Genomic DNA, 19,511 nt, shown 5'->3' with positions numbered 1-19,511 from the left:
TCAGAGAGAGAAGGATGTTGACTTCGTAAATTGTAGGGTTTTAAGTTGGAGAGAGAGAGAGAGAGAGAGAGAGAGAGAGGGGGGGGGGGGGGGGGGTGGAATGGGTGGTGGAACCTACGATAAGGACTTTTGTTCTTCCCACTCTTAGTATGAGAGATCTTAGTAGAGAGGAAGCCTAGTATCCAGCAACTCCATGTATATTTTTCCCCATCCAAAAACAGAAATGTCCTTTTTCAATACTTTTAGGTTAGAGAGAAAGAGAGAGATATTCACAGAGGTTCATTGTTGAGAATGTAAGTTTTAAGGCTACTTCCATCTCCTTGACTAAGAGATTAAGAACACAGAGGAGGAAGAGGACACGTAAACCGCAACTCTAGTCTCTAAAATTCATCTAAAACAGAGACAAAGCAAAATGGTTTTCTAGCTGGTATGCCATCGATCTGGGGAAATTACATGGATTTTACGAAGTCCAAGGAGGTGATTCTAGGACAATTTTCAGGTAAGCAGATTTTACTATTTATGGAGCACCTATCGGCTACGTGGCAGCAACTGATCCAAGGACAAGCTATGATTTGTTCTTTGTTTCCGTGTCTGTCTTTTTGTGCTAAAATTTCAGGGTAAGCACATAAGACTGGAGAGACGGGAATTATTAAAAGGTGCTCAGTGCAGTCTGCAAAAATATTACAGAAGTTGCAACCTGCGCCACCTGGTCATAGCTACAACAGAGAAAAAGTGATTTGAAATCAAATGTTTTAGCTTCGATTCATGTTTTGGAGATATTTGGAGTACATTCTAAAAACATTTTGAATCCTGGAATGAAAAAATGTAGCTCACCATAGGTACTTAAGTTACATAACACTCATAACATAGCAATCATATGACTCCACATTAGGCTAGAGTGGACATAGGCAAATGTTTGCAGTATAAAGCGGCAATCAGTTGCCAAAAAGGTACTGATTTTCAATGATCAAATACATCTAATAAAAACTAACAAGTTAATACCAAGAGTCCAAGATAAAGTTCTGCAATAAGTAGAAAAATATAAGAAAATTGTGTAGCTACAAACGTCTATATGTGTCCGACATGAGTAAACCACTCATACGAAAGAATCTGAGTTATATAGCATCCCAAACATCATGCCAGAATCCTTAGTTGATATTCAACTCCTCCCATGTGGAATATAAGCTTTTACTTGTTCCAATGGAGCTTAATAAGGAACTTTGACTAAGAAAAGACTTGATGCTTGAGTTCTATGTCAAATTTCGTTCAGAGCGACATTGTTCCCCCTTCTTTAAAACCCAAAATTTACTTTGTAATACATTTCGTAGGTCCCATGATGACACCTGCCAAAGGAGAGAGAGTGTTCTTCATTAACAACATTAGTGAAAATAGTTCTCAAGAAGACCGGGAATGTTCTCCAAGAGAATCAGAACAGATTCCCAACCCCTAGAACACGAAACCAAGTTGCACAAGCAGGAGCAACACCTTAAATTACATACAGGTAACTATGGTGCAAATAACACCAATGCTTTTCTTTATAATCAATATTTTATAATACAGTGCTTCTAATTTCCATGAGAGAGAATTCCCTGCTTTCTTAATTAAAAACAAAAATTCCGAGGCACCTAGACAGTGGGGACCCCCAATTCACCTAATTGTACCCAACACTTTTCAGTATATTGTGCCCAATTACTTTTGAAGTCCATTGAGCAATGAAAGATGGTATAAGTGGTAAGCAACTAGACAGTGGGGACCCTCAATCACCTAATTGTCCCCAACACTTTTCAGTATATTGTGCACAATTGCTTTTGAAGTCCATTAAGCAATGAAGAAAGATCGTATAAGTGATGAAAGGCATTTCACAATCAACAGTCCCACCTCATGTTGCTCCATGTATATTCATAATGCCCAACGTCTCTACAATATATTAAAATCCACCTTCTCTAAATTCTTTCATGATGATGTTTACAAGTTGATTTCAGCCCTTACATATGCAGTTTTAATGACGAGAACAACTTCTCCACTAATGAATCCATTTAAATGTTTCGCACCCATAGAAAAGTAATATTGAGAAATTATTGATCTCCTCATTGTCAAAAAAACATACCCATGGAACAAGTAGACAGGATAGCAATGCTCGGGTGAAGTTCTTTTACCTAGACCAACTCATGACCTCTAGACGTGATTGCTCTATAGCTTCAGCACCTTATGTTGCCACATGATTATATTTTTTCTCTTGAACATAACAAGAATACCACCAACCACACTACAATACCAATCCTTAGTACTTAAAATTAACAAAGAAAAAAAAGAACTTTCAGCCATAGGGAACACCTCCTTATGACGGTGTTCCCATCATGAAACAGCATTCTCAAGATTCCAGATGGAATTCATGTGGAACTAGATCTCTACCAACCCATTCCCCATATCTTTCCTCTTCCAAACATGTACCCAATTACTTTATTCAAAAGAATAATATTCTCAGTTCGAAGAGTATGTAATAAATTTGTTATTTTGTTAAAGAGGGTGTCAGCCCCTTTCCTCTTTTGGTGGATGGGAGCCGATTGTACTCCATCTCATAAAAAGGCAAACGGGGGCGCCAGCATGATAAAACATGCTGAGCACATTACACCATTGAGGAACATGAAAATTAAGCTCCTCCCACATGCCTTCTAAGAATTCCAAACAATACATCAAGGATTCACCTTAGTTGTGATTCACAATGTCCATCGGAAGCTAGTAAATCTTGCAACATTATTATTTGTTCAATATAATTCCCATATTGTATTTCAATTTTTTTCCATGGTGGTGAAGTGCATCAATCCCTAAATAACAAAGATATCATCAATTAGACCAACAAAGGTATAGTGGGCTTCCAATTAGCCATCTTTTTGTTACAAGGTTCAGATTGCTCAAATTATGTCCATGTAGCAAACTTTGTACATTCATTTCAAAATATCGATGCAGAGTAGGACCAATATAGGAAAATATCGCCATTTGGCCTCATAATCGCCATCTCCAAGGTAGATTTTTCCAGTAGTTATCAATGTCTTTTTTTTGTGGGGGTCTCTCAAAAACACAAGAAAAATGTGATGCTTGATCTACAATAGTAAATGTATTTTAACAAATAAACAATCTCATCCAAAATTAATAATGCAAAAAAAAAAATACCAAAAACAACACAAAAAACATCACCCCAACTTTTTAGGGTCAGTTACACAAGTCATGTTCTGCGATTCTGCTGTATCAAGGGCCATACCCTCAGTAAAACAATAAGTCACCATATATTTTTTTCACTACTTCTATCTATATCCTTTTGAGCATTCCCCTTGCCCTTTTAAAGCCTTCCACTTGAACCAAATCGCACCTCCTAAACAGTATTGTATTAGGCCTACACTGCATATGGCAGCTCACCTAGGTCTACTTTCCCTCATATTATCGCTCATTGAAGCCACACCTAAATTCCCTCCAACATATTCATTCCGAATACTATCCTTTTTTGTCATGCCACTCATCCATCTCAACATCCTCATCTCACCTACCCTTATCTTACGGTATGTTGTTGTTTGACCGCCTAATATTCTATCCCATATAGCATGGCTGGTCTTATAGCTGTCTTATAGGACTTCACCTTCAGTTTCATTGGTATGCAGCAATCACATAAAACTCCAGATGCACATCTCCACTTTGCCCACTCGGCTCTAATTCTCTGTGCGACATCGTCCTCAATCTCCATTCTCTAAGATTAGAGACCCAAAATATCGAAAATAATCTATTTTTAGTAACTAAAAGTGCTTAAACGAAGGTGAAAAATATGTAAATCTTGCAAATGGTCATGAGATGGATCTTCAAAACTTGGACCAATATGGGCTTCATGATGCCATTGAAAATTACCGGCCACCAATATCCGGCAAATACACATTCTAGTGAGAGAAATAAAAAATTTGAGAAGAAATCAACAAGAAGAAAGCATAGACATGAGAATTCGAGTCCACCACGCCCCATAAGAGCACAAAAAAGAAACACCCACAAAAAGGGCTCTCACTCTCTCTTCACAATAAACTTTTTTCATTCAACCAAATATACATTTAACAATGGGACGTCCACCCTATTTACACAACTATCTAAACCTCCTAAAATATCTCCCTACTAAATAACTAAAGTGATAATTAATCAAAACAAATCTATCTTTAGATGCTTCCATCCACATCCCAATCCAAATAATAAAATCCATCTAATAGAAACCTTCCTAAAAATGCTCAAAAATAAAGAACGAAAAATGGATCAAAAGAAAGACTTATCTTTCCTACATAAAATGGACTCTTATTATCTTAAAAACATAAATTTGCTAAAAAAGGATTTTATCAAACTAACCTAAAAATCCTATTTTTAACAATTAACCTTAATAAAAAAATTAAAAGTTTACCCACATTTTTAAAAATAAAAATAAAATTTTGTAGCAACGAGATCTTGATCTGCATCATTTTCCCCTCGTTGGAGAAAACTCGAACTTGAGTTTTGAATTGGGTTAAGATAATTTTTTCAACATCATCACAATCTTCTTCAATTCAAACATTGTAAAACACAATCCTAGGACTTATGGGATATCGCACTAACCATAACACAACGATCGTGTATTGAAAATGATATGCCCCCAAGGAAAGAGTCATTGTATGTTGATAGAGTCCATTCAACCACAAAAACTTACTGAAATTGTTCAAACTTAAGCTTAGAGCACATCATATATGCATCTTTGAAATGAGCATTTTTTTCAATGGTCAAACGAATTTCATCTATTGATTCTCTTTTGAGGCCTTCTTTTTTTTTTCTTCAAATAATGGTCACGTAATCTTGATCATCATTACAGATCAGATCTCCTACAAAACCTTGATTTTCATCAAAGTATGATAAAAAATTGGTGGCAGATCCCAATCTACAACCTGTTGATTTCTGATACGATCACCACAAAATCAACCTCGTTTCCCTTCAAATCATGTAGATCAATTAAGTCCCATGATTTATTCTCCCAAACATGGGGCTCCCGATGCAGAGTGTGCGTATAGAACGGGTAGTTGAAAAGAGCGTCTGACACACTACCATCATCACATTGTGTCGTTGTTGGGTTTTCCATTAAGCACTGGGTCAACTCCTCAACTTGCCTTCTCAATTCTTCTATCTCAATATCTCGGAGGTCTCATTCTCGCTGGATGAGTTCATTATCGTTACATGTCCATGAGCCATGATATCAACGAACACCACAATATACAAGAAAATTATTGGCTGCCAATATTCGGTAAATACAACCCCGTTTTAGAGAGAGAAATAAAAAATTGAAAAAGAAATAAGCCAGAAGAAAGCATAGATGTGGGAGTTTGAATCCTCCACCACGCACCGCAAGAGCACATAAAAGAAAAACCCACAAAAAGGGCACTCTCTCACTCTCTCTCAACAACAAACTTTTTTCAGTCAACCAAAATCCATCTTTACAATTCGACGTCCACCCTCCTAAAATATCTCCCTATCAAATAACCAAAATGATAACTAATTAAAACAAATCTATCTTCAGATGATTTCATCCACGTCCCAACCTAAATGATAAAACCCATCTAATAGAAACCTTCCTAAAAAAGCTCATAAATAGAGAAAGAAAGACAGACTTAAAGATAGACTTATCTTTCCTAAAGAAAATGGACTCTTATTAACTTTAAAAAAAAAAAAAACTTGCTAAAAATGGATTCCATCAAACAAACCTAAAATCCTATTTTTAACAATTAACCCTAATAAAATAAAAATAAAAAGTCCACCCACATAGCTAAAACTAAAAATAACAAAAATAAAATTAAAATTTTGTAGCAACGACATCTGCATCAATTTTTTTTTGTTGTTGATAATGTGACGTTCATCTGCATCACTATGCAGATCAAGATTTGGTTGCTACAAAATTTTAATTTTATTAATAATGTAGATCAAGATCTAGTTCCTACAAAATTTTAATTTTATTTTTAGTTGTGGGTAGACATTTTATTTTTTTTATTAGGGTAAATTGTTAAAAATAAGATTTTTAGGGTAATTTGATAAAATCCATTATTTAGCAATTTTCATTTTAAGATAATAAGGGTCCATTTTCTTTAGAAAAGAAAAGTCTTTCTTTAAGTCTTTTTTTCTTTCTTTATTTATGAGCTTTTTTAGGAAGATTTCTATTAGATGGGTTTTATTATTTAGGTTGGGACATGGATGGAAACATCTAAGGATGGAAACATCTAAGGATGAAAACATCTAAAGATAGATTTGTTTTGGTTAGTTATAATTTTAGGTATTTAGTAGGGAGATATCATAGGAGGTTTAGAAAGTAGTATAAATAGGGTGGACGTCCCATTGTAAAAAGGGATTTGGTTGAATGAAAAAGTTTAGCATAGAGAAAGAGTGAGAGAGAACCCTTTTGTGGGTTTTTCTTTTTTGTGCTCCTGTGGTGCATGGTGAAGGACTCCCACATATATGCTTTCTTCTGGCAGATTTCTTCAAAGTTTTTTTTTTCTCCCTCTAAAACACGATTGTATTCGCCCAATATTAACGACCAGTAATTTTCAACTGCGTCAGGTGGTATCAGAGTGTCAATCGATTGTTGTGAATTGTGGTGTTTGTCGATAAGGCATCATGGCTCATGGACGTGGTCGATGGCTGAGTATCGGGAGTGAGCTCATCAAGTGAGAACGATACCTCTAAGACATTGAGATAGAAGACTTGAGAAGGTAAGTTGAGGAGTTGACCCAACGCTTGAAGCAAAACCAAGCAAAGACAAACTACGATTACGGTAATGAGTCGGACGTTCTTTTCAAGTACATTTTCTATGCGCACACTCTGCGCTGGGAGCCCCATGTTCGGAAGAATAAATCATGGGATTTAATTGATCTACATGATTTGAATGGGAACGAGGTTGATTTTGGCATCGATCGTATCGGAAATCAACAGGTTGTAGATTGGGATTTGCCACCAATTTTCGTTACATATTTAGATGAAGATCAAGGTTTTGTAGGAGTTCCAATCTATGATAATGATCAAGATTACGTGATTAAACCAATATTTGACGAAGGAAAAAAGAAGGCATCAAAGGAGAATTAATAGGTGAAATTGGTTCGACCATTGAATCTAGTGCATATCTTAAAGATGCATACGTGGTGTGCCCTGAGGTTAAGTTTAAGCAATTTCAGCAAGTTTATGCGGTTGAACAGACTCTAACAACCTACGACCCTTTCCTTGAGGGCTTTTCATTGTATCATTTTCAATGCACGATCGTTGTGCTATGAATAGTGCAATAACCCATAAGTCCCATGGGTGTGTTTACAATATTCGAATTGAAGAAGACATTTCAAAACTCGAGGTCAAGTTTTCTCCAACCGGCGAAGAATGCTTCAAGCCAAGAGTTGGTTGCTACAAAATTTAAATTTTATTTTTAGCAATGTGGGTAGAGTTTTTATTTTTTTTATTGGGGTTAATTGTCAAAAATAGGATCTTTAGGTATGTTTTTTATAAAATCCATTTTTTAGCAAGTTGTTTTTATGATAATAAGAGTCCATTTTCTTTAGGAAAGATAAGTTTTTCTTTAGGTTAGTTTTTCTTTCTTTATTTATGAGCATTTTTTAGGAAGGTTTCCATTAGATGGATTTTATCATTTGGGTTGGGACGTGGATTGAAGCATCTAAAGATAGATTTGTTTTCATTAATTATCATTTTGGTTATTTAGAGCAGAATGGAGATCCAGAAGTCATGTAGCCGACCCCAATTAATTGGGAAAAGACTAAAATGGTGATGATGATGATAATTTGGTTATTTAGTAGGGAGATATTTTAGGAGGCTTAGAAAGTAATGTAAATAGGGTGGACGTCCCATTGTAAAGATGGATTTTGGGTTGAATGAAAAATGTTTATTGTAAAGAGAGAATGAGAGCCCTTTTTGTTGGTTTTTCTATTCTTTGCTCTTATGGTGCGTGGTGGACTCGGACTCCCACGTCTATGCTTTCTTCATGCTGATTTCTTCTCAGGTTTTTTTATTTCTCTCCCTAAAAAGTGGTGGTATTTGCCGGATATTGGTGGCCGGTAATTTTTTATTGCGTTAAGAAAAATAAAAATTCAACCCATATTGCTAAAAATAAAATTAAAATTTTGTAGCAACCAGATCTTGATCTATATCACTTCACACTCCAACCCTCAAGAAGAAAGATCCAAACATAAGACCATGCACCTCAACACAAGAAACAAGGTGGTGGGGCAAACAAGATTTGGAAACCCTGATGGCATGTGTTTTGGCAACACAAAAGTGACTATCCAATGGTCAATGTACATACATTAGGGTCAATACCCTATATGAGCAACACACATTCTATCTATGGGCGATTGACACTCCATAAAAAAGGTGATTGAGTATATTATCAGCAAGCAATACATATACCCCAGTACCTAACCATCCAATATGAGTAATACTCTCCACAAGTAGTCAATATAAGACACTATAGAGAGAGAAAATGCACACGAAGAGAGGAGAAGAGATGGCTGCAATGGATCGTCCTATCTACCTTAGGGTTAATTTCTCACTCTTATACATATAATTTTAGAAATACATAATTACGAGTATGCCATTGGTATCATTCAAATTTTATCCCAATTATTTGGTGCCGGCTAAATGGATCTTATTTCTCCATTCTTCTGTATCAAAGGTCATACCCTCAATAAGACCAAAAATCATCATATTTTTTCTCACTACTTCTATCCATGTTCCTTTGGACCTTCCCCTTGCCCTTTTAGAGCCTTCTACTTGAACCAAATTGCACGTCCTAATAGGTGTTGTATTAAGTCTACACTGTACATTGCTAGCCCACTTAAGTCTACTTTCCCTCATCGTATCATCTATTGAAGCTACACCTAATTTCCCTTGTATGTATTCATTTCGAATTCCAATCATTTCTTGTTTTGCCACTCATCTATCTCGACATCTTTGTCTCGACTGCACTCATCCTATGGATATGTTGTTTCTCGACCGCCCAACATTCTGTCCCATAAAGCCTGGTTGGTCTTACAACTAGCCTATTGAACTTACCCTTCAGTCTCAATGGTAATGTCACGATCACATAAAACTCGAGATGCACATCTCTACTTCGCCTATCCAACTCTAATTCTATGTGCGACATATTCATCAATCTCTTCATTCTCCTAAATTATCAACCCCAGATATCAAAAACAATATCTTTTAGGTATTTATTGGCTATCAATCTTAACTACTTCCTCGTTTTTACTCCTACTATTACTAAACTAGCATTCCATATATTTTATCTTAATCTGGCTAATTTTAAAATCTTCAGATTCTAGAGCATCCCTCCAATGTTCTAACTTTGTGTTGACGCCGCCTCTAGTCTCATCGATCAAACTATATCATCTGAAAGTAAAATACACCACAGTAACTCATCTAGTAAATGCCTGGTTAATTCGTCCATAACAAAACAAAGAGATAGGGGCTCAGTGTTGACCACTTGATGTAGGCCCATTGTCACTAAGAACTCACTTGTCTCTCCACTAGTTGTCCACACGCTAGTTAGAGTTCATATTCCATATGTTATGAATAGCTAATAAAACAAATGTAAAAACATTTTTTACAAATGTGCCACTACTCATCATGTCAGATCCTTATTATGCCACCATAAGTTGTACATAAGCAACAATCACAAACAGCTTGCCTTTTAGAAGCCTATGTCAAGCTTGGTCAACATTTCCATAAAAATGTCTGCCATCTGTTCATTGGTCCCAACAAATTTTGCAACTATTTCTGTCTTCAATTTTCTCTCACAAAATGTTGATCTATTGAATGTGTTTGGCCTTTCCATGAAGCACTGGATTAATCAAAATAGCTAAGGCACTTTCGCTTTATAAAATGTTACTGCACATTTTGGCACCAAGAACCATTACAAGACCCATTATTCAGGTGACTTTAAAAGTGACAGCTGCCATTGCACTTACTGTCATAGCCCATGAATATACACATTTCATTTGGTTATAGTCTGCCTTGTAGTCTGCTTCCATACTAAACCACAAAATTCTTTTCGTATAGGGCGATAACAGGGATATCATTTGCACTTATCGTCATAGCCCGTGAATATACACATTTCAGCTTTCACCATCAACTTATCCATTTAACATCAACTACATGAACATAACAATAGCATCCAAAAACTCATAGCATGCTGTGTGATCTGGGTGCCTTCCACAAGGAATAAAGTATGGTGACTTTCCACTTCTATTCACAGAAGGCAATCAATCAATAACATGCACCACAGTATGGAATGCCTCACTCCACATAAACTTGGGAACTCCACTGGCATGCATCATACATAGGGCTGTCTCTCGCATAGTTACGCATTCTTCCCAACACACCATGTTGTTGTGGTGAACGATGAGAAGCACTTGCTCAATTCCATTGTTGGAAAGGAAATCAGGAAATTATCAGATGATGGGGGATTGGTAATATGTGACTTAACAAGAGAACGCACTTGAACAAAAACATCAAACACATTAGTTTTTGCTTTAAGATGAAGATCCATGTGAATCTAATGTAGTCATAACTAAAAAAGGACACTGTATTTAGATTGACACTTAGATTCCCCAAGGGAAAGACCCCAAACATCAGAATGCAATAAGCGTAAAGGAAAAGCGGCTATTCTATTATAAACATCAAAAGGAAGTTCACAATGCTTACAAAGCTGGTAGCTTGAATATAAAGATTGACGCCTTTTATTATGTAGGCTACTTGAAATCAAATTGACTCCTTTCAGACTTCCTTTCAGACTCTCAAGAGGACCTAACACACAATGGGCAAGTTGTTGATGCCATATAAACTCATCATCTTTATTGGAGAAGGAAACTACGATGATTGTATTGAAAATAAAGAAGACCTTTTTTCTTGACTGCAACCATACTTGATAGATCTCAAATTCTCAATGATGAAGGTCATTGATCAAATACAAATTCCTTCCCATGTTACCTCAGCGAAGGTTATATTCATGCAAAGATCATAAAGGAATACAAAGTCAAGAGTATATATCGTGTAACCCTTAAATTCAAATAATTTGACAGTGCTAAGATTGGAAGAGAAGAGAGAGGGACTAATATTCAAGCACAAAGATAAAGTAAATACATATGTTTTTCACACTCCACAAATCATAGGGCAATGTACCCTCTATATACACATATTCCTACGGGGTTACACTATGGGTAGCTCAACATGCAAAAGAATTACAACCATTACAGCAGGAGTTACAATGGCTATTACAGCAGGTTCGCATGAGGTCAATTATTCATAGGAGTTGCAGTTTTTAATGGGCATGAGCCCATAACTTCCACTTCATTAGGCCCATTATGTATAGAGAAGATTTTGATGAATTTTGGAATTAGAAGAGCATAGGGCAAAGAGAAAAAAGAAAGCAAAGGAAACACCCACGTTTCCAATGCCACTTATGCAGAGTTGAGTGTCAACCCTTGCAAGGGCTTTGCCTTTAACAGAATATGATTGGCAGCCCCTGTATCTATAACCCAAGAAGCATCTGAAGGTGGTGTTGAGGCCTTGTTTGGGGCCGCGATATGTTCAACTTTACAATTTAGGGCCACAACATTCTGAAAACGTGGATCATGTCTGTGGAAGTACTAGAAGGTCACAAGATTCCTTTTTCCTACACAGCTGATGTATAATGGGCTGGTTGGTGTTGGCAGACTGAGAAGACTGGAAAAATATCCCGAGCATTATTTCCTTATGCCTGATTGTTATAAGCAGCTTGTCCATTATTTTCATAATGTTGGTTGGATGGATTAATCGACTATGCCCATGAAGCCAGTTATTTCTCCCTTTCCCACAGCCTCTACATGTTTGAATAATAAGAATTAGCATCAACACATCCTGAATATCTACCTTCGGCTTCGACTGATTATCCTTGAACAGAGCTTCATGTGGTGGAAGAGAGGATGTAATTTATTAAAACCAGGTAGATGGCCTAGATATGTCCGATGTGACAAATATATCATACTCTTCACCTAATCCTACAAGCACGCAGAGTACTTAATCATCATTACTGACTTCATGACCAATGGCAGATAATTGATCACAAAGTCTTTTCAACTGAATGAAGCATTTACTGATGGAAGAATTCACGTCTCAACTGATGCTGACATAGAAGGCAAACTTCCATCTAGATGCCGCATCTACAAAGGAGGTCATGGCCAGAATCCAAAGGGATGAGCTCGAAAAACCCATATGCCTCTCATCCTGTTTTAATGTTAGCGAGATATTAGGGTTTGAGAACAGAGTCTTTCTTAGCACCATTTTTGCTGTACATCTCTATTGTTGCAATAATTAAAACTCAATCGCAAAAATTACTACAATAGAAATGGGTGGAAACCAACACTCAATTGCAAAAATTAATAACTCGATTGTTATAACTGTGACTGAACTCTTTTGTCTACTGTAACGACTTATCAAATAAGGTGAAATCAAGATACTAGTAGGCACAAGTGGAAATATTCTTAGCATTTTCCATGCTCCATGGAGTCTTATGATCAATGTTTCAAAACATGCTAGGCGGCCAGCCTGGCACCAACTTATCAAATAAAGTGAAATCAAGAAACTAGTAGGCACAAGTGGAAAAATTCTTAGCATTTTCCATGCTCCATGGAGTCTTATGATCAATGTTTCAAAAAACACTAGGTGGCCAGCCTGGCACCCAACGGCCAGGTGCTGGGGGCACACATAACTTCAGGCGCCCTGAGGTGAAAATTTTAGAATATATGCATATATGTGCCGTTCAAGCGCACATATATGCAGAAATTTGTGTTAATTTTGTATTATTTTGTATTTATATATATATATTAAGTACCTTTTTCCATGAAAATATATATACACATGAATGTTGAAAAAAACTAAACAAGTCCATGGTGTATTAGTCTCCAACTCTCCAAGCCATACTCCATAGTGACACGCGATCGCGATAAACAAATAAAAGACGAACAAATACAAATAGAAATTATAAAACCAATCGTCCAAATGTCCAATACATTTCAACATAGTATCATTCTTGCATGCAAGATTGATACTAGGGATCATAAACCAATACTGGGCCCCATTTTTTTAACAACGTTTACGATCCCTAGTATCATTCCTGCATTGGCCTCCCATCTTTGAATAGGCAAGTCAATCTTGAAACTTGCTAAGAATTGGTGCACTTAGATGGCTTCTTTTGTTAGTGTGAGACAGTGACCTCAGCTCATGGATCTTGTCATTTCCAGGAACTCGAAGACTACCCCTTCATACCTAGATATTTGTAAGGAGTAAAGCGGGCCGTTTCTTCTTCTTTCTTTTTCTTTTTTTTCCTTTTTTTTTTGCGGGGGTGGGGTGGGGGTGTTGGGGGAGAGAGAGAGAGAGAGAGCTTGTTGGAGCTTGGATTTTGATAGAGAGATATTAGATTTTGATAGAGAGATAGCTAGATAGGGCAAGCATTTTGTTCGAGTGCCAAAGGGCTATAGACCCCATTTTAATTAAGAAGTTCAAATCTAATGGCCACCAATGGTAAATTATTTTTCCTGGAAAATGTTTTTTTTTTTTTAGTATGTGGGGGGGGGGGGGAAGGATTTCTCTATTTTGCCCAAAATAGAGAGTGATTTCTGGAAGAAAAACATGTCCTTTCCAGCTTCTGCATCCAAACGGCAAAAACAAGCAATCCTCCTAGAAAAACAATGTCCAGTGATGTTTCTATAGGGATCCAAATGGCCCCAAGATAGAGAACAATGTAGAGAAATAAATTTCCTTGAGAACCTCGCAACATGCATTATGTTGAAACTGGGATACATACATTTGATATAGGGCATGTATATTATGCTCCCTAGGAGCATATTGTAGCCCACCCCCTTGTGAGTATCCTCTGTCTGTGTATCCTCTATCCAACAAACGTTGGACAGAGACTAGAAGAAAAGGTATGCAAAATGCACATAGATGGTTTACATCCATCTTGTCCAATCTCAATTGTCAACCTCTGGTTGAACTGTTGATATTCACTGTGCACACGCAAAGATAAGATCCCTAATGAACATGTCATATTTTCCCTCCAATGCATGCTCTGAAAATTAAACATTACAAACCCAAGGCAGGCCTAGACTCTTAAATCAAAGCTAAGCATCAACATGTGACATTTTCCACTGCAATGACAGAATTCACTGTCAAAAGGAAAGTTCTCACCTTCTATAGATCCCCTTTTCAACCTATAGATTCCCCTTTCAACCTTCACCTCTTTTAAATAAAAATACCCTTAATAGTTTGAATTGTCATTTCTACCCTTAATAGTTTGAATTGTCATTTCAGATATAATAATATGATTTCCAGCTTCCTCTCATAGATCCACTGATTTTTCAGTTTATAATATTACAATTGTGGAATCAAAGAAAGGTTCCGATCACAAAACCTCTACCCTTAAAATGTAGACTACACATGAGCCTAATGCAGGATTTCTCTAACCAAAAGCTCCCCTCTCTCTTTTACTTTATCAGTAGCTGCAAAATCCCCTCCTATTTTGGGTAGTTCATCATCAGGAATCGGAGTACAGATGTAGCTTGCTAATGTTAACTGCTAACTACTCAAGCCCAAGCCAATTCCTTAATCCCCTTCTTTATGATTATGATTGATTACAACTTTCTTTTGAGATATAGTAACAATTACGAGTTTCTACACTTTTCTTCTACCCTCAAAATTATTGCTAAGTGATAAGACTTTCATTTCAATGAAGATTATTCATCAATGTAACACGCTACAGAGAGATATAAGCCATCTGCAACCACACATGCCCCTAAACTCCAGCACCCAAGCCCCACCTATGGTCTGTGCACCTATATAGAGACATGGTGAATTATTTACACAACATGACACGCCACCACACAAGAGTAACTATACCTTTAGACAGCTAGAACAAGGCAATTATGATGATTTACGATGGACATGTTGTCTATGATGGACAACATGACGCTTTAGAACACAATGGGAACACAACAATAGAAGGAACCAGAGGTCATAGATACATTTGTAAGATTAGAATATCGGAAGTGAAAGAAGATTTGAAGAGGATGAAGATAGGAAAGGCTTTAGGACCAAATGGTATTCTGATAGAGGTTTGGAAGTGCAAGGGGGGAGATTGGCATTGACTGGCTGACCAAGCTGCTCAATAAGGTGTTGCGAACAAAAAAATGCCAGATAAATGGAAGAAAAGTATTGTGGTACCCTTTTACAATAACAAAGAAAACATACAAAATTGTGCGAACTTTCAAGGGATTGAGCTTATGAGCCACACTATGAAGCTGTGGGAGAGAGTGACTGAGAAGCGACTAAGGCATGAAACGAGTGTATAAGAAACCAATTCGGTTTAATACCAAGAAGGTCAACAACTAAGACTATTTTTCTACGTAGGCAACTAATTGAGACGTGTGGGGAGAAGCGAAAAGCCCTTCACATGGTCTTTATTGATCTAGAGAAAGTTTATGATAGAGGACCTTGCGAATTGATTTGGTGGGTGCTGGAAAAGAAAGGAGTCTCTAGACATTAAATCGACTTGGTGAGAGATATGTACGATGAAGCGCTAATTAGTGTGCAAACAACTAGCAGAGAGGCGTGAGTTTTCAATGACAATAGATCTATATTAGGGATCAGCATTGAGCCCATACCTCTGTGTCTTAGTTATGGACGACTTGGGCTATGTTTGATTGCACTCAAATATCTAAATATTTTGGAATTTTAAGTGATTTAAAAGGACTTTAATACTGGAAGGAAAAATACATGTTTGATAAGTCAAAATTGTCTATCAAATTTGTATACTCAAATATCAAGATAAAGGCTTCAAATCTATATTTCCCAAATTTCAAGTAGGACTTGAATTTTGCAAGATACAGTTTCTCAGTCAACAATATCACGTGGCATTTAGTTTTCTTCCATGTCTCTCCTTGGGTATCGATTGGGTCTCCCTTCTCCCTCTCTCATGTGCATATCACTAGTATAGATATATGACATACACATACACATATGCATATACATCTATAATCAATTTATTGAATTGAACATTAAAGATTTGAAAAGGAAAAACCAGAGTTACAAAGTAACTATGTAAATGTGGAATCCCATTTCAAAAATGTAAAATAGTAAATGTAAGATGTATCAACCTCTATTGATATTTTCACAAAAAATATTAGATTTGAGAACATTTATAAAATATTAGATTTGAGAACATTTATTGTAGTTCTTAAATGTTTTCAATCTCAAAAAAATTCAAAAATATTTTTTCTTAGAAAATTACATAGGAAAGCTTTTGGTTTGTTGTTGCTTTTCTTTTTTTTTTTTTTTTTTTTTTTTTTTTTTGTGTGCTGCAGGGGTCGGGGGGGGGGGGGGGGGGGGGGCTAGGGGTTTGCAAGGGGGAAGGAGGGTCTGGTGTTGTTTAGAATAACCCACACCCCACCCCAATGTTTCTCCTTTCCCTGGTGTTGTTTGGATTAGAATACCACCACCTCATCCCAATGTTTTTCCTCCCCCTGGTGTTGTTTAGAATAACCCCCACCTCACCCCAATGTTTTTCCTCCCCCTGGTGTTGTTTAGAATAGCCCCCACCTCACCCCAATGTTTTTCCTCCCCCGGTATTTTGGGTAAGTAACCCCCACCTCACCCCCCCAATGTTTCTCCTCCCCTTAAAAGGGGGGAAGACAACCCATTTACCCATGGCCCAAGGACAATTTCCACCCTCAGGCCATGGGCAGGTGAGGCAGGCACCTTGGCTGAGGCACAAGGCACGAACTTAGGGCCTGGCTGCCTTGGGCCAGTCCTTCCTCAAGGTGGCACTCAGGTGCTCGAGGCGGGCACCTTTTAAGACATTGATGACTACTACCCTATCTACCTTTTGGCTCAAATAATCATCATTCTAACTAAATGACTAGGTAAGGGGACCTAACCAAGGATGCTAAGCCCCATTGCATTATCAAAGACTTCCAGGACCCAGCCCTTCCTCTGGATGCTGCATTGGCACCCAAAGCGAGCGCTTTTTGCTATATTGATAGACTCCATATGCATCTAGGCTTATGTCACAAACTTCGAGTCAAGCTGCAAACCAAGCCTCATTTCTAAATATCAAACATAGAATCACCTCAACCACGAGTATTGTGGGCATTGGTCCTTAATGAGTACTCGATTTGGGTCCTTGGGGGCTAAAACCGATCATTATTCCAGATACACAATGGTAGTAATCGTCAATTCTCAAGTAGGGAATGAAATGATCCTTAGTTATCCTATTCCCAATTGGCCTTGCACGAAGCAATGGATTCCCTCACCTTTCACTTTGAATCTATCCTTCACATCTAATCCCTTTCCCTGCTCAATCATGTCATTCCTCCCACATAATGGATTGTATGAGAGATAGGCCCCTGCTCATCAAGTAATAGTTATAGCAGGGAGTACAAAGATTGTAATAGCCTCTTCAACGACAACAAGCAAAGCAAAGTGGAGCTAAGGTAGATCAAGAAGCAAGAAACAAATGGGCACTAAAACCCTGAAACAGATATCCTACAAAACCATAACTTTGTTTTGTTTTAAATAATTAACAACACCATAGCTTACATAACAATTCAAAGAGAGAGATTATTCCTACCTATCAAAAAAGAGAGGGACATATCACTCTTAACACTAAAGGTAAGCATAAGAATTGCTTGGACCTCCTTTTTTTTTGTATATATGTAAATGCATTTTGAGAAAAGTGCAAGAGATCCAATCGACTCAATTCCAAACAAAATACTTCTATACGTATAGGACTCTTGAGTATTTGGTACCCATTTAAATTTGCTCATGTTGACAACAACCAATCAACATTTCAAGTCATTGGATTTTGAAACATACTTTGCAAATATAAACTATGATCATACAAACTCTAAAACCGACAAATTAAGTATGACATATCCATGAAGGAAGATAGACATTTGACATACTATCATCTACAAATTAAAAGTAACTTTAATTGTCCTACATCGTCTAAAAGGGGTGAGGACCTTAAACTTTCCCTTAACCCGTCCCAAGCCCGAGTAATGGAGGTGGGTTGTGTTAGATAGGCAACCAACGTAAAACATTGTCAAAACTTGTCATGATGATGATTGATTGTCCTACACGTTTCCAAGTGAAGAAATTTTCACTGATTCCCTCAATGAATCATTTACTCTTTTGAAACCCAAATAAAAGATGAATTTGTAGTCTAATACCAACAATTTCGAACATATTTAGCAAGCATGAAGGTGCATCATTAAGGCAATAACTAAGAGAATATTACAAAGAAAAAGTGAACACCTTAGCATTACAATTTCCTAGCTAATGATGTAAATATCCAAACTTACGATTGTACCATTCCCACATTAGCCATGAGAGTGAGTGTCTACCAAATAATAGACCAAAATGGAGTACCACAAGGCACTAAATCCACATAAAATTACATGCTAACATACTCCTTCAAGAACACAAATCACATATCTACAATTTTACGTGTGCATGTTGTATGGAAAAAGATTTCATCTGCCCAAGTATGGCCCTCTATAGTGTCCACTCTAGCTCAAAACCAAAGCTAAGGGAGACCTTTTGGACCCAAATTTTGGGGATTACGTGCATACTTACATGTGCTAATTTCTACAACATTAGCTCATTGCCCCAAAACTCTTAAAAGACCAATATATGTGGATTTGTATAAACTCAAAATTTTTCACATACACTCTCTTGACTCCCACAAAAAAATCCAAGAAAATTTAAAAAAAAAAAAAAAGAAACTAGAAAATGGATTTCTTCAAGAGAGAAAATTCAGTGAATGCCAGTAGTTCATTTCAAATTTAAGCCGTTAGGAACTCAAAATCAATTCTATTTTATTTTCCTAAAAATTGTTTATCTAGTGATGTTGAGTACATCCGTAAAATTGGGGTCAAAAAAATTCTATAAGATATGTTTTACATACATACATACATACATATATATATATATATAGATAGATAGATAGATAGTTTTAGGTGCCTCCGAAGAGGAATCTATTGTAGTGTGTCACTAACAACCCGCAACATCCATTTATATTGACAATGCAAATCTTCCACACAAAAAAAGAGTGGGGAACAAGGAACATATAGCCCTCGGTTATCCTCAGCCAGTGGAAGAATGCAATTGAAAAGGTTAAGCTGTTGGTAATGTAGCTGGTGTTGTTGGGAATGCCTCAACTGTGAGTTTCAACGAGACAAGGTTTTTGTGACGATGGTACACTTCTGATACGATCCAAGCAGCACAAGCAAAACATTCCCAAAAAAATAAATTAAAATAAAATAAGAAATTAACAAATATAATAAAACAAAAAATTTAATAATAATAGAATGGTCCAATTCAAGTTGGACAGACCTCCTAGAGCTCTGGCTCAATAAAAAAGTAGATTTCCTATTACTTCA

The 19,511-nt window shown here is 36.9% G+C and overlaps 1 long non-coding RNA gene across 1 annotated transcript in view; it reads right to left on the bottom strand.

The window, feature by feature from the left end:
- Positions 1 to 867: 867 nt before the first annotated feature.
- Positions 868 to 19,511, bottom strand: part of LOC105421267 (uncharacterized) — a 28,992-nt gene continuing 10,348 nt past the window's right edge. The window contains exon 2 of the long non-coding RNA XR_966928.3: positions 868 to 1,343. This is a non-coding gene — a long non-coding RNA (uncharacterized LOC105421267). The remainder of the gene's footprint in view (positions 1,344 to 19,511) is intronic.

This window comes from Amborella trichopoda, chromosome 1 (genome assembly GCF_054954075.1).
Source record: "Amborella trichopoda isolate Santa Cruz 75 chromosome 1, AtrichopodaSantaCruz75HAP2 v2.0, whole genome shotgun sequence".
In the NCBI taxonomy this organism is placed as follows: domain Eukaryota; kingdom Viridiplantae; phylum Streptophyta; class Magnoliopsida; order Amborellales; family Amborellaceae; genus Amborella; species Amborella trichopoda.
The sequence above is the reverse complement of the archived record's forward strand: the minus strand, read 5'-3'. Positions and strand labels throughout refer to the sequence as shown.